Source organism: Carassius gibelio, chromosome B19, assembly GCF_023724105.1.
Source record: "Carassius gibelio isolate Cgi1373 ecotype wild population from Czech Republic chromosome B19, carGib1.2-hapl.c, whole genome shotgun sequence".
Lineage (NCBI taxonomy): Eukaryota > Metazoa > Chordata > Actinopteri > Cypriniformes > Cyprinidae > Carassius > Carassius gibelio.
The window spans coordinates 7,006,128-7,021,373 of record NC_068414.1 but is presented as its reverse complement, the minus strand read 5'-3'; the positions used below and the strand labels follow the sequence as shown (position 1 = coordinate 7,021,373).

The 15,246-nt window shown below is 42.9% G+C and overlaps 1 protein-coding gene across 2 annotated transcripts in view; it reads right to left on the bottom strand.

Annotated features, from left to right (window-relative positions):
• LOC127979215 (uncharacterized) overlaps positions 1 to 15,246 on the bottom strand; it is a 143,377-nt gene that overhangs the window by 41,446 nt on the left and 86,685 nt on the right. The window lies entirely within an intron of this gene.

Genomic DNA, 15,246 nt, shown 5'->3' with positions numbered 1-15,246 from the left:
AGTGTGATCAACGTTTGTGTAAGTACTAGATGTGTTGAAGTAACACATAACATTTTTAAATTAAGTTTATGCATTTAGCAGACGCTTTTATTAAAAGTGACTTACAGGCTATCAGTTTTTACCTATCATGTGTTATGCAATGCTCTACCAATTGAGCTACAGGAAAACGTAACAACATTTTAAATACATTTTGCTAAAATGAATGAAATGACTTGAAAAAACTTTGTTCATTTTGCTGAACGAGACTGAAAAGTCAGAGTCGGTAAAATGATCCGAACTCCCCATCACTAACCCCAACTGCAACTCTTGCCAATCATCCTGTGCAGCACCACATGAAGTCAAACACATCTAATATATCAAGTAATGATTAGATGATTTAGTCATGTTTTTTAAAACAGTTGTTTCTCGTTGGGATTGTGACGTGGCCTGTATCGTTTGGTATATAGACCTAATGTTTTTACTTTGTCTGTTGTTGAGTATTGTTTGTGTAACCACTGTTTTGTGAGTATGTTCTTGATCTAGTTCTTGTTTCTCCATGCTATGTCAAGTCTTGATTAACTGTGTTTTTGATCACTTTGGATATCATTACCCTGCATTAGTGATGCAAAGTCAGATTGATTTCACGAACTGGTTCTTTTCGGACAGATTGGCTCATTGAACTGGTTCAAAAATTAATTAATTCATCAGTTCCTGACGTAATCAATCAACTTCTCTCAATGCATTTATTTTCTAACAACTCAAAGCCATGTTCTATCAATAAAAATTCTAATAAGTAATTTGTATCAATACATATCAAAACATTAAAAAATAAAGTTATTTGTGTAAAAGCATACTGCTGATTATTAACCTAGGTGCCAGGATTTTTTTTTTAATGCTGGATTTCGACAACAAGATTTAAAAAGCTTGTGGCTTGAAAGGGCTTAAAGATATAGACCTACTATAAATAAATGTTGAGCATGACCGAAAGCTTATGTGGGGTGTAAATATACTCATCTAATTTGCATATTATGACACCATCAGGGGACTGCCATGTCAATATTTCATAATATTCAGGAAATAGTATTCAATTCAAGTTTATTTGTATAGCGCTTTTTACAATACAAATCGTTACAAAGCAACTTTACAGAAAATTATGTTTCTACAATATTTAGTAGTAGCTAGTAGTTTTTGCATGTTTGACAGGATTTTAGAAAAAAATAAAATAATAATAATAATGATAATAATAATACGTAGTCAGCCAGACGATGAACGTTATTAATATTATTAATTAATAAGCATCATCTGGGGTCCTCTGAGGGTCAGCATCATCTCTTCTCAGGTGTTCTGGATCCAGACTGGAGCTTGTGTAAATCTTAGTTACCACAGGATGAAGATCCCAGCAGAAACAGAGAAACACATAGAGACATCATTAGCATAGCTGCTGATCCAACAAATTAAAATTAGTTTAACCCAAGCTAATGAATAAAAATGCACCTTTGATCAGATGCAACTACACTCACAATTTAAAAGATACATTATTCGAATGCTTGGCGAAAGAGATGTGTTTTTAATCTAGATTTAAACAGAGAGAGTGTGTCTGAACCCCGAACATTATCAGGAAGGCTATTCCAGAGTTTGGGAGCCAAATGTGAGAAAGCTCTACCTCCTTTAGTGGACTTTGCTATCCTAGGAACTACCAAAAGTCCAGTGTTTTGTGACCTTAGGGAGCGTGATGGGTTGTAGCGTGGTAGAAGGCTAGTTAGGTACGCTGGAGCTAAACCATTAAGGGTCTTATAGGTAAGTAATGATAATTTGTAACTGATACAGAACGTAATAGGTATCCAGTGCAGAGACTGTAAAATTGGGGTAATATGATCATATTTTCTTGACCTGGTAAGGACTCTAGCTGCTGTATTTTGGACTACCTGTAGCTTGTTTATTAACGAAGCAGGACAACCACCTAGACATTGAATTGATGTTTGAACTTATTTGCATTTTTTTTTTCTTCTTTTTCTGTCTTTTTATCCTCATTCCAAATGATCACAAAAGAGGAAATCAACAATAAAACAGGAGAAAGTAGTAAATTGTTAATATACTACTGGGCCATAGTAAATGAGATGTACCTATTTTTTGATCAGTTGACCAGCTATCTGCCCAGTCAGGTATCTAGGTGACACAGTTTATAGTTCTTGAGAGTATGGTACGTCATTGCATGGCCTACTCCACACTGACTGCACCTCTACTTTTTCTGCCGGCGGCACTTAGAGGGTGTGCATCACAGGTGGGCAAAGGTGTAAAGGCACTGCAATGATGTACCAGGAGAAGCACGACTATTAGACCACAATTTTCATTTCAAAAAGGCAAATATTCCCCTTCAGAGTCAAAATAGGCGAATAACTTTTCCAACACATTGTCACTGTACAACTTTTTGTTAGCCCTTTGGATATTTCTTTCACAATTTACTTGCACGCTATGAACTGACCTCACTTGCTCTGCTATTTCCTTGAACTCTTTGAATTGGAACATGATGTAATGTTGGTCTAGAGTCAAAGTACTACATGTCTGCCATCTAGTGGTAGGAAATCAAAATAGATATCAATCAATCAATCACCTTTATTTATATAGTGCTTTAAACAAAATACATTGCGTCAAAGCACTGAACAACATTCATTTGGAAAACAGTGTCTCAATAATGCAAAATGATAGTTAAAGGCAGTTCATCATTGAATTCAGCTATGTCATCTCTTATATCAGATATCACACCATATTAGGAACTACACTGTATTTTATTAAGTATGATGACTTGTTGCAATTTTGCAACTTTGGTTAGAAGGTTAACTTTCAATTCACTTAAGTTTATGGTGTTTGTGGCCATAGTTTCATTCGCGAATCCTTTGTATCAGATACGACTCACTGACCAATATTAATAAGCCTTCAACTTTGATAAGATACCCAATATTTTCACAACTACAGCACAAATTACAGACATTGATGCACAAATGCGGATATTTTCTACATGTATACAGTACAAAGAATGAATAAACCAGTCTTATAAATTACTTGATTTCACTTAAGCAACGATGTGACACTGTCAATGTTTTTTTTTTACCACTCTATTTATTACAATGATTTAATATATTATAGAGTTTTAATTGGTTTACATGTTTTCAGTCCATTTTATTCTTCTTAACATCTTAGGTGTGTGTATGTCTGTTACGTAACTGTACGTATCTTTGTGTATGCCTGTTGTATCTCTTGTCTCTTTTTTGCCAGGTTAAGTGTCAACCTCTGCTGATTTGCCCTTGAAATTTGTTCTCCTATCATAAAAGCTGCCTAGTTCTCCAGTGCAGGAGGGATGGGAGGTTTTCCCTCTGTCTCTCTTGCAAAGAGTCCCTGTCACCTGTAGCAGACACGTGGTTTCTTTTGGTAGTTAATTGTTGTAGGACTCTTTTTTTGAATCCCTGAGTGCAGGGTCAGTTTTTCCATGTTTTATTTCTTTTATTAAAATACTTTACATTTTGATTTAAGGAAGCTGTAGGGAGGTGGGTGCCATTTATTTTTATATATTCTTTTCTATTGTTTATGGGTAGTAAGCATCGTTATTTTGTTTTTAGGTTATTTAGTTTATTAAAGTATTTAGACTTATTTTTGTTTGTTATTTTGGCATTTACCCCCTCCTGAATTTAATTGCTTCCATATAGATCTTTTTTTTGTTACTGTTTCTTATGTTTCATCAATAAATCTTTATTTTTGCTTGATTTATGGTTTGGGTGTTGAATCAGTGTTGGGTTGGGAGACAGGGGCTCTGAAGATGTACAATTTGTTTAACTTATTTGGAATGGGTTTTTTTCTCTCATCTGTTCCTTCTCTACCCTAGACTGGGGAGATCGTCACAATGTCTTTAAGAACCTCACCATATGTATCCTGAAGGAGGGACCAGAGACATTACATCAGTGACTGATGAAATTGGGATATCGCTAGTAAGACGAATCGGATTCGAGTGTTAAAACAAGCCAATGAATATTGGCATGCGATATTTGCATTGCGCACCCCGCCCCGCAGCGCAGTATAAAAGGAGTGCACGTGCAGTCGCACATTCAGTTTTTCGCTGTCGAGCCACGACGGTGTGCCTCAGCCATACAACGGTGGTACAGCAACTGTGGCGACAGAACGTAACGTCTCCGTTCCCTCCTTCAGGGAATGAGGGTTACATACGTAATCCAGACGTTCCCTTTCAGTCAGTCACATTCAACGTTACGTCAGTGACTGACAAAATTGGGATTTGTATCGCTGACACCCTCCAGTGCCCTGCGAAAGCCGGCAAGTCCCCCCACACCAGTTGGGGTGGAAGATAGGACAGGGCTTAGGCAGAGGAACCCGCTACTGCTTTTCCGTACAGTGAGAATTGGATAACACTGGGAAAACATGGCCAAGTAGGGGAACGGTACATAACCTCATCCTGCTGAGATCACTACACAGCAGAGACGGCAGAGAGATCTCTGCCAGGGAAAGACACAGGCTTACCGTGAGGGAAGGAGTACCGTGAAAGAATACACATGTGTGATCACCTAAAGGGATAATCACTACACATGGGCATCTAGCCCAGCACAAGGGCTGACCTTGGTCATACACTCAAGTGCTGGATCTGGCATCTGGTGCTCCACCACACCTGACTGCCGAGGGTAAGGGAGGAACTTCAACAAGGTTTGCCAAGAGGGAAACTGAACTGATAAGCACTTAAGCGCACGTATCCGGCCCATAGAGGGGAATGGCGCAGCAAGCATGATTGACAGAGAGCAAGTCCAGAATTACAGGCCAGCTGAGGTGAGTACTCGAGAGGACACAGGCATTATAGAATCTCGCAAATGTGATGAAACCTGATGAAAGTGCTCTAGTTATTGGTGATTCTATTGTACGGAACGTGAATATAGAGACACCAGCCACCATGGTCAAATGTTTACCGGGAGCCAGAGTGCCTGAAATCTTGGCAAATTTAAAAGTGCTGGCTAATGCTAAATGTAAATATAGTTAAGTGAAAGTGAAGTGACATTCAGCCAAGTATGGTGACCCATACTCAGAATTTGTGCTCTGCATTTAAGATTCAAGATTCAAGATTTTTATTCGTCACATACAAAATTATATATAGCATATATAACCAGCAGTGAAATGTGAGTCAGGTCCGCTCCATGGACAGTGCAATTATTAAAGAAAACAACACAGATTAACATATACATAAATAAAGCTATGTAAGAATGAAATAAAAGTAAACAATAAAAATATAAGAATAAAATATAAAAAATGTATATTGTAGAATTAAATATAGAATGCAAAATAATGTGCATGAGTGTAAACTGTAGTCTTAAATATTAAGATGTACAGGGATGTACAATGTGCATATATGCATTTTACTGTAGTCTTAAATATTAAGATACCCAGGAATGTACAAGAAGCAAATGTGCAAAACAGGGCGACACTGTCAGTGTGTCTATGTGAGGTAGTGAATATAGTAAAAAGATAAAGTGAACATTAAGTGGAGGCATGAGGATGTTAAGAAGCTGGTTTAGAGTTTAAGAGTCTGATGGCCTTGGGGAAGAAACTCCTCCTGAGTCTCTCAGTTTTTGCCATCAGGCTACGGAAGCGCTTACCAGATGGCAGCAAAGGGAAAATATGATTACTGGGGTGGGTGGAGTCTTTGATGATTTTTGCAGATCTACTTCTGCAGCGTTTGAGGTAGATGTCCTGCAGAGAGGGGAGAGCAGACCCTGAAATGCGCTCACCTAAGCGCACAACTCTCTGCAGGGCTTTGCAGTCTTGACTGGAGCTGTTCCCATACCACACTGAGATAAACTGAGTCAATACACTTTCTATAGCCCCAGAATAGAAAGTTTTCAGGATTGCTGGTGAGACCCTGAATTTCCTCAGCTGTCGCAGATGGTACAGTCTTTGCCTGGCTTTATTGACCTGTGTTTGAATGTGAGTAGTCCAAGTGAGGTCCTCCGAGATGTTTACACCAAGGTACTTGAAGCTGCTCACCCTCTCCACAGGGGTCCCGCTGATCGTAAGAGGAGTATAGGGCTGCTGCTGTCTCTTCCTGAAGTCCACAATCAGTTCTTTAGTTTTGCTCACATTCAGAGAGAGACAGTTGTCCTGGCACCATGATGTCAATTTCTCTATCTCATCCAAGTATGCGGTCTCATTATTGTTGTGAATGAGGCCCAGAACCACAGTATCATCAGCAAATTTGATTATAGATGTGGAGCTGTGCGAACACACGCAGTCATGTGTGTAGAGAGAGTAGAGCAGGGGACTCAGGACACAGCCCTGTGGGGCTCCTACGTTCAGGGTGATGGAGCTGGAGGTGTACTGGCCTAGTTTCACCACTTGAGGTCTGCCGGTGAGGAAATCAAGGATCCAGTTGCAGAGTGAAGAATTCAGTCCGAGGTCTATGAGTTTGGAAGCTAGCTTTATGGGGACTATAGTATTAAAAGCTGAGCTATAGTCAATAAATAGCAGCCTTACATAGTTCCTGTTATTGCTGTCGATGTGCGTGAGAGAAGAGTGCAGGATGTGAGAGATAACCCATCCGAAATGCACACAAAATGTGCACACACACAGAGCAGTGAACACACACACACACACTGTGAGCACACACCCGGAGCAGTGGGCAGCCATTTATGCTGCGGCGCCCGGGGAGCAGTTGGGGGTTCGATGCCTTGCTCAAGGACACCTAAGTCGTGGTATTGAAGGTGGAGAGAGAGCTGTTCGTGCACTACCCCCACCCACAATTCCGTTCGGCCCGAGACTAGAACTCACAACCCTTTGATTGGGAGTCCACCCCTCTAACCATTAGGCCACGACTTCCCCATGTTAGATTGTTATTCATGCCGACTCTAATGATGTTCGACTTCACCAGTCGGAGATCACTAAAAATAACATTAAAGAGGTGTGTGAACTTGCAAGCATGATGTCAGACACTATAATATGCTCTGGTCCCCTCCCTGCTTACCGTGGTGATGAGATGCATAGCAGATTCTAAGTGGTGCCCACAGAATAACATAGGTTTCATAGACAATTGGACAAGCTTTTGGGGCAGACCTGACCTGTTGAAAAGAGATGGTCTTCATCCCTCCTGGGGTGGCGCCACTCTTCTCTCTAGAAATATGGCAAATAGTCTTAGTGTTTATACTTGACTAACTGGGGCCCAGGTCAGGAAGCAGACAGACTGGCTAAAACGAACATCTGCTAGCTGCCTCCCGTCACAGAGGTCATTTCATTCTCAGCACATAGAGACTCTTTCACCTAGATATCACACTATAGAGACTGTGTCTGTTCCCCAAACTAGAAAATACAAAAAAAACGTCCAAACCAATTGAAGAGTAATAATTTAATTGAGGTTCAACAAATAAAAAATGCAATATGATGCAATATGGATAAACAAATGATAAAGCTTGGCTTATTGAATATCAGATCCCTTTCTACGAAAACACTTTTTGTAAATAATATGATAACTGATCATAATATAGATGTGTTCTGTTTGACAGAAACCTGGCTAAAACCTGATGATTACATTATTTTAAATGAGTCCACCCCCCCAAGATTACTGTTATAATCATGAGCCACGTCCAAAAGGCAAAGGGGGAGGAGTTGCTTCAATTTATAACAACGTTTTCAGGATTTCTCAGAGGGCAGGCTTCAAGTATAACTCGTTTGGATAATGGTGCTTCATATAACATTATCCAGAGAATCAAATGTTAATGGTAAATACCCTATGATGTTTGTACTGGCTGACTTTATTAAAGAGTTTGGTGATTTAACATCCAAGCAGGGCTGGACTGGGACAAAAAAAGGGCCCTGGCACCACAATCGGTTGGACACAACCAACCAGTACACCATCCTTGTGGTCCCTGTAGATGTGCATGTCTACCGTTCCATTCCCCAAAACCCTTACAAAGCTGAGAACCAGTGACCCAGTGCAAGTGGACCAATGTACTCTATCTCTCTTGACTGACTCCCTGGTGATCAAAGGTGCTCTCCTTCACTGCTAACTCAACCTGGCTTGACTATACATAAGGACAGAGAGAGAGATGATTACAATTATTTGGAAGAGTTATTAAAAGTACACTTAGTAAAGATCCATTTTAGTTATATAGTCCTGTATTCTTGAAGAGCAGGATTTTTGGTGGACAATGTGCTCCATATTATAAAAGCTAGTTAACCCCTTAGAACCCAATAGAATGTGGATGTAAAATACTGCTAATTTAAAAAAGAAGTGTTTCTTTTTTTCAATGAACCAAACAGCAGAAAAACTAGTTTACAATTGCAAGTATAGGCTACTTTGTTTTAAAGAGCACAAAACACTATTTCACTAGTTCATGCTTACATATAATTAGCTGAGGTATGGTATGCGTATTTGGCGTGCTGTCCGGGGAAGGGCTCCGAGCTCGGGGATGGCCCGAACCTAGAGTACCCCCCAAAAAGCAAATGTACAAGAGGACAGCCGCCAGTTTAAAGAACGCCCCCACAAGTATAGCATACGTACTTCGGTGGGAGCGACTTAGGCATTGGAAGAGTAGGCCCTACAGGGTGCAGGTACTGAACTACATGGTTGTGGGCGCCCGGTCGGTAGGGCTCGAGCCGATGCTCAACGGGAGCTTGTGCCGCTGGAACGGTGAGCCCTACCGGCCGATGAGGAGGAGCAGCGTGGTTGTGGTTGTGGTGAGTTGCCTTAACCAGAATAGGTCACGGTGTCGGCATACGGGCCCTACTGGCTGATAGCCCCTGCTATTCAGTGGGCAAAGGGCCTAATGCTGACCATGGGTCCTCTCGGTTTGGCAGATAAAAAGCTTTGGGCTGGCCGAAAAGGAGGACTCTGGCGACATCTGAAGGGAGATCCCGACTCATGGCATCGGATGGATGAGACTCGCTTGTGGCCAGCAAGCATAGGCCCGACCGGGAGAACTCTCGCCAGACGTCTGAAGGGAGCACACGCATCAGACGGGTAAGCCTCGCCGGAAGGGGAGAGTGGAAAAGAAAACCCGACTGGGAGGACTCTCGCAGCATCCGATGGGGCATTAAACATTGCAACTAGATCTCTCGTTTTGTGTCTGCGTCCGTAACACTTAGATAGCTTCTTGATGGCTGGGATTGAATAAAGTAAGTGTCTGAGGCACATGCAAGGTAACCAGCAAGCTTAACTGGACTTTCAACTTTATGGCGAGTGGTCTGGAGAAGTCAAGTAAAGTCAAGTCACCTTTATTTATATAGCGCTTTAAACAAAATACATTCTCTCTTCAGTTAAACTCAGAACATCGAATGGGTAAGCCTCGCCAGGCGGGGTTAAAAGATGTGAGGATACCTGAGAGTTTTTTTTTTTTTTTTTTGCAGGATTTGACGAGAGGTTGAGACTCGTAGCGTCGGACGGTTAAGCCTCGCCTACAGTAAAATGGAAAGGTAAGTTGCGTGGCCAAGAGAATCTTACCGACGTCCGAAGGGAGCACACGCATCAAACGGGTTAAGTCTCACCAACCGTAGAGTGGAAAGGTAAAGGTTGTCTGTTCAGGAGGCTCTCGTCGGCGTCCCAAGGGAGCACACTCATCGAATGGGTAAACCTCGCTGACCATAGAAAAGGAAAAGGTAAGGTTGTCTAACCGGGAGGCTTTTGCCAGCGTCCGAAAGGAGCACACGCATCGAACGGATAAGCCTCTCTGGATGTGGGACAGAAAAGGTAACATTAGGTGGCCAGGAGGCTCTCGCCAGCATCCAACAGGGACTTCCTGTTTCCGGAAACAACTGGGTGAGCCCCGCAGGCAGTAGGATGGAAAAGGTAAGTTTGTGTGGTTGTGAGGCTCTCGTCGACGTCTTATGGGAGTTTGGTACTCACGGCATGAGACGGGTAAGCCTTGACGACCGGAGGAAGGAAGGAGGGTTTATTTATGTGTTTGGTACTTGCGGCATCGGATGGCTTGCTTATTGGGTTTTGCGACCTAGACCACGTGGAATGGTAGTGGTTGTTTGGCCAGGAGGCTCTCACCAGCATCCGATGGGAGCACTCGCATTGAACTGGTAAGCCTCGCTGGCCAAGGATGGAAAAGGTCAGATTGCCTAGCCGGGAGGCTCTGACCGACGTCCGATAGGAGCTTAGCTCCAGGAATCGGATGGGTAAACCTCTCTGGCTGAAGGACGGAAAAGGTTGTCTAGCCGGGAGGCTCTTACCTTCGTCCGACAGGAGCTTAGCTCCCGGAATCGAACGGTTAAGCCTTGCTGGCCAAAAGACGGAAAAGGTAAGGTTGTCTAAATGGGAGGCTCTCACCTACATCCAATGGGAGCCCCAACTCCATGCATTGGATGGGTAAATCTCTCCGTACGTAAGACAGAATGGCATATAGGATAGAAAAGGTAAGGTTATCTGGCCGGGAGGCTATGGCCGGCATCCGTTTTTTTTATTTATTTATTGATTTTATTTTTATATATATATTTATATATATTTATTTATTTATTTATTATATTTGCAACACCGGATGGGTAGTCTCTCCAGCCATCAGAGGGAAAATTGAGATTGTTTTATCAGCGAAGCACTCGTTGGTGTTCAGCAAAAGCGTAACTTGTGGTATTGGGTGGGTACATCTTGCCATCAGAGGGAAAATTTGTTTTAGCTGCGATGTACTCGTTGGTGTTCGATAGGTAAGTGTCGCTGATTGAAATTTTTTTTTTTTTTTTTGGGTTAATCGGGCTTTAATCGGGTAAGCTTCACTGGTGGTCGGATGGAAAGTCCAATATTGCTTAAGCGGGAAAGCATCTGACAGGAGTTTAATACTTGTGATGTCATATGAGTAAGCTTTGCTGATAGTTGAACGGAGAAGGCAAAGGTTGGCTCAACCGGGAGCACTCGTGCAGCGCCTGACAAGGAGTTCGATACTAAGGATGATTTGGTTGCCTACGAGGGTACACGCTGTGAGGCTTACTTGAATAATTGTTTAGCAAATCCAGTGAGCTGCTTCCGATAACGAGTCAGAAAAAGCTTGGTGCAGTCATTGTATTCTAAATTAAGTGTGCAAAATATAAATAGGATTTCCTGTGCCAGTGTACCCCAAATAGGTGCCATGAATCAGCGATATGGTCATTGTCGAATCATCATATTGTCTGTACGTGAGATCGATGGTACATGTTGACAATGTAATCGTGCATGGGTGGAGTAAAAGAAAGATTCTTTATTCTTGTCTGAGCTTACTATTTGCCATTTTAACCATGCAGGTGCACGAAAATAGCCTATGGAATCACCAATAATCGAAAAATATACTTTCGGACGTACTTATATACTGGCATAAAATATAAAGTACTATATTTATACTATGGGATTGATTACTTGATTATGGTCCACCTGTGTCGATTAGGCTAAGTATCTGACATGCTCCTCCCGAATCTTGTTAATAAAAACGTAATTTAATATGATACCAAACAACATTTACCTCTCATTGTTGATACTTCCCCTAAAAAATACTATGCTACCAAATTACTTACAAAAAATGTCCTAATAATATATATGATATTCATATTATTCACTCACCATTAATATTGCATATTAATGATATTGGAAATTAATTAGAAACTGTCACGGTGCAGGGTGCCGTCTCAGCTTCCCCTGTGGTCTGTGTTGTCCTGTCTGTTCAGTAGCTCGTGGTCTGGGCAATCAGCACTGATCATGGCGGGGTTGTGCAGATCACGAGCTGATTCTTCCCATCCTGTCACTCATTCCCCCACTCCCTTTATATGTCTCTGCTTTTCTGTCTGTGGTCGTGAGTAGATTGTTTTGTCTTTGCCCATGTTTTGCATTATTCTCAGTATCAGTCTCATCTTCTGTTCTTGTGTCAAGGGATCCGTAATTCGGAGATCCGGCAGTGCGAGTGGTCTGCAGTGGGCCGGCCAGCTCAGAGATCTCTGTGTGTGCCAGAGCAGTTCATTATTGTTTATGTTATTTTGTGTTTTGTTGCGAGAATAAAGATTCTCCTTTTTCTTTACTCTGCATCTGAGTCCTCTGTCTAGTACGCACCCGTGACAGAATCTACTCAACAAGGATGAATTCAGCAGAGGAAACGGAGCTGCGCCGAGCACTTCAGCAGCAGGGCTCTCTTCTGGGTCGACAGCAGGAGGAAATTGCAGCTTCTCGTCGCGCCTACTCGCAGATCGCTCTCCAGCTCAACCGGCTAGCCGAATGGCTTGACCAGCTGCAGGCCAGTTCCTCAGCTGCCCCGTCTGTTCCGGATGCCCCGTCTGTCCCACCTGCTCCTCGCCACGCGGAACCGCGACTAAATCCACCCGCTCCATACTCGGGTGAGCCCAACTCATGTCGATCATTTCTGTCCCAGTGTTCGCTGACTTTCACTATCCAGCCTTCCTGTTTCCCCACGGAGCAATCCCGGGTGGCGTGCGTCATCACTCTCCTGGTTGGTCAAGCGAGAGAGTGGGGAACGGCTATGTGGGACAGCAAACATGTCTGTTGTGCGTCGTTTGAGGCATTCTCGAGGGAGCTGCGCAAGGTGTTTGACCGCTCGGCACGCGGTATTGAGGCAGCACGAGCATTATCTGTATGTACTCAATGTATATGTGAGGATTTCCAGTCAGGATTTAGACCGTATCATAGTACTGAGACTGCTCTCCTTAGAGTTACAAATGATCTGCTCTTATCATCTGATCGTGGGTGTATCTCTCTATTAGTTTTATTGGATCTTAGTGCTGCGTTTGACACAATTGACCACAACATTCTTTTGCATAGACTTGAACACTTTGTTGGCATCAGTGGAAGTGCATTAGCATGGTTTAAATCGTACTTATATGACCGCCATCAGTTCGTAGCAGTGAATGAAGATGTATCATATCGATCACAAGTGCAGTATGGAGTACCTCAAGGCTCAGTACTAGGACCACTACTCTTCACGCTTTATATGTTACCCTTGGGAGATATCATCAGGAAACATGGTGTTAGCTTTCACTGTTATGCTGATGATACGCAGCTCTATATTTCCTCGCAGCCTGGTGAAACACACCAATTTGAAAAACTAATGGAATGCATAGTCGATATAAAAAATTGGATGACGAGTAATTTCTTACTGCTAAATTCAGAAAAAACAGAGGTGTTAATCATAGGGCCTAAAAACTCTGCTTGTAATAACCTAGAACACTGTCTAAGACTTGATGGTTGCTCTGTCAATTCTTCGTCATCAGTTAGGAACCTAGGTGTGCTACTTGATCGCAATCTTTCCTTAGAAAGCCACGTTTCTAGCATTTGTAAAACTGCATTTTTCCATCTCAAAAACATATCTAAATTACGGCCTATGCTCTCAATGTCAAATGCAGAAATGTTAATCCATGCATTTATGACTTCAAGGTTAGATTATTGTAATGCTTTATTGGGTGGTTGTTCTGCACGCTTGGTAAACAAACTAAAGCTAGTCCAAAATGCAGCAGCAAGAGTTCTTACTAGAACCAGGAAGTATGACCATATTAGCCCGGTCCTGTCCACACTGCACTGGCTCCCTATCAAACATCGTATAGATTTTAAAATATTGCTTATTACTTATAAAGCCCTGAATGGTTTAGCACCTCAGTATTTGAATGAGCTCCTTTTACATTATACTCCTCTACGTCCGCTACGTTCTCAAAACTCAGGCAATTTGATAATACCTAGAATATCAAAATCAACTGCGGGCGGCAGATCCTTTTCCTATTTGGCGCCTAAACTCTGGAATAACCTACCTAACATTGTTCGGGAGGCAGACACACTCTTGCAGTTTAAATCTAGATTAAAGACCCATCTCTTTAACCTGGCATACACATAACATACTAATATGCTTTTAATATCCAAATCCGTTAAAGGATTTTTAGGCTGCATTAATTAGGTAAACCGGAACCGGAAACACTTCACATAACACCGTACTTTCTACATCATTAGAAGAATGGCATCTACGCTAATATTTGTCTGTTTCTCTCTTGTTCCGAGGTCACCGTGGCCACGAGATCCAGTCTGTGTCCAGATCAGAGGGTCACTGCAGTCACCCGGATCCAGTACGTATCCAGACCAGATGGTGGATCAGCACCTAGAAAGGACCTCTACTGCCCTGAAAGACAGCGGAGACCAGGACAACTAGAGCCCCAGATACAGATCCCCTGTAAAGACCTTGTCTCAGAGGAGCACCAGGACAAGACCACAGGAAACAGATGATTCTTCTGCACAATCTGACTTTGCTGCAGCCTGGAATTGAACTACTGGTTTTCGTCTGGTCAGAGGAGAACTGACCCCCCAACTGAGCCTGGTTTCTCCCAAGGTTTTTTTCTCCATTCTGTCACCGATGGAGTTTCGGTTCCTTGCCGCTGTCGCCTCTGGCTTCCTTAGTTGGGGTCACTTCATCTACAGCGATATCATTGACTTGATTGCAAATAAAAACAGACACTATTTCAACTTAACAGAGATGACATAACTGAATTCAATGATGAACTGCCTTTAACTATCATTTTGCATTATTGAGACACTGTTTTCCAAATGAATGTTGTTCAGTGCTTTGACGCAATGTATTTTGTTTAAAGCACTATATAAATAAAGGTGATTGATTGATTGATTGATTATCGCTGCTTCAGCAGAGAGAGCAGTCGGTGTCCGGTTACTCTTCAGTTCCGCACGCTCGCCGCGTCCTGCGGCTGGAATGAGAAGGCTCTCTGGGATCACTTCCTCCACGGCCTGGCTGACCAGGTGAAGGACAAGATCTATTCACTTGAGCTGCCCCCTGGCTTGGATGGGCTTATCGATCTCGCCATTCGGGTCGATGACCGGATTACTCTCCGTTCTCTGCACCATAGAGAGGGGATTCCCCATGAACCCGTCACCGGGGTTCCGTATGCAGCAGCATGTGACACGATGTCTCAACGCTGCATCCTCCCGGAGGAGGAGCCCATGCAGATTGGGAGAGCACGGCTGACAATAGGAGAGTGACGCCATCGCTTGGATAATCAGCTCTGTCTGTACTGTGGTGAGGCGGGTCATGTGGTAGCGGCGTGCCCTGTGGCAGGGTGACGCTTTTCATGCAAGGGAGAGTGCATGGTGAGCGTCACTACAACTCGACTGCCACCTGGTGGCCGTTCAGAGTTCCAAGCTTCAGTACAGTTTGGGGGAGCTGTTTTCCAGGTTTCAGCATTGATTGACTCTGGAGCGGAGGGCGACTTCATGGATTCCAGACTGGCAACTCGTCTAGGGATTTCGGCTGTTGCACTGGCCGAACC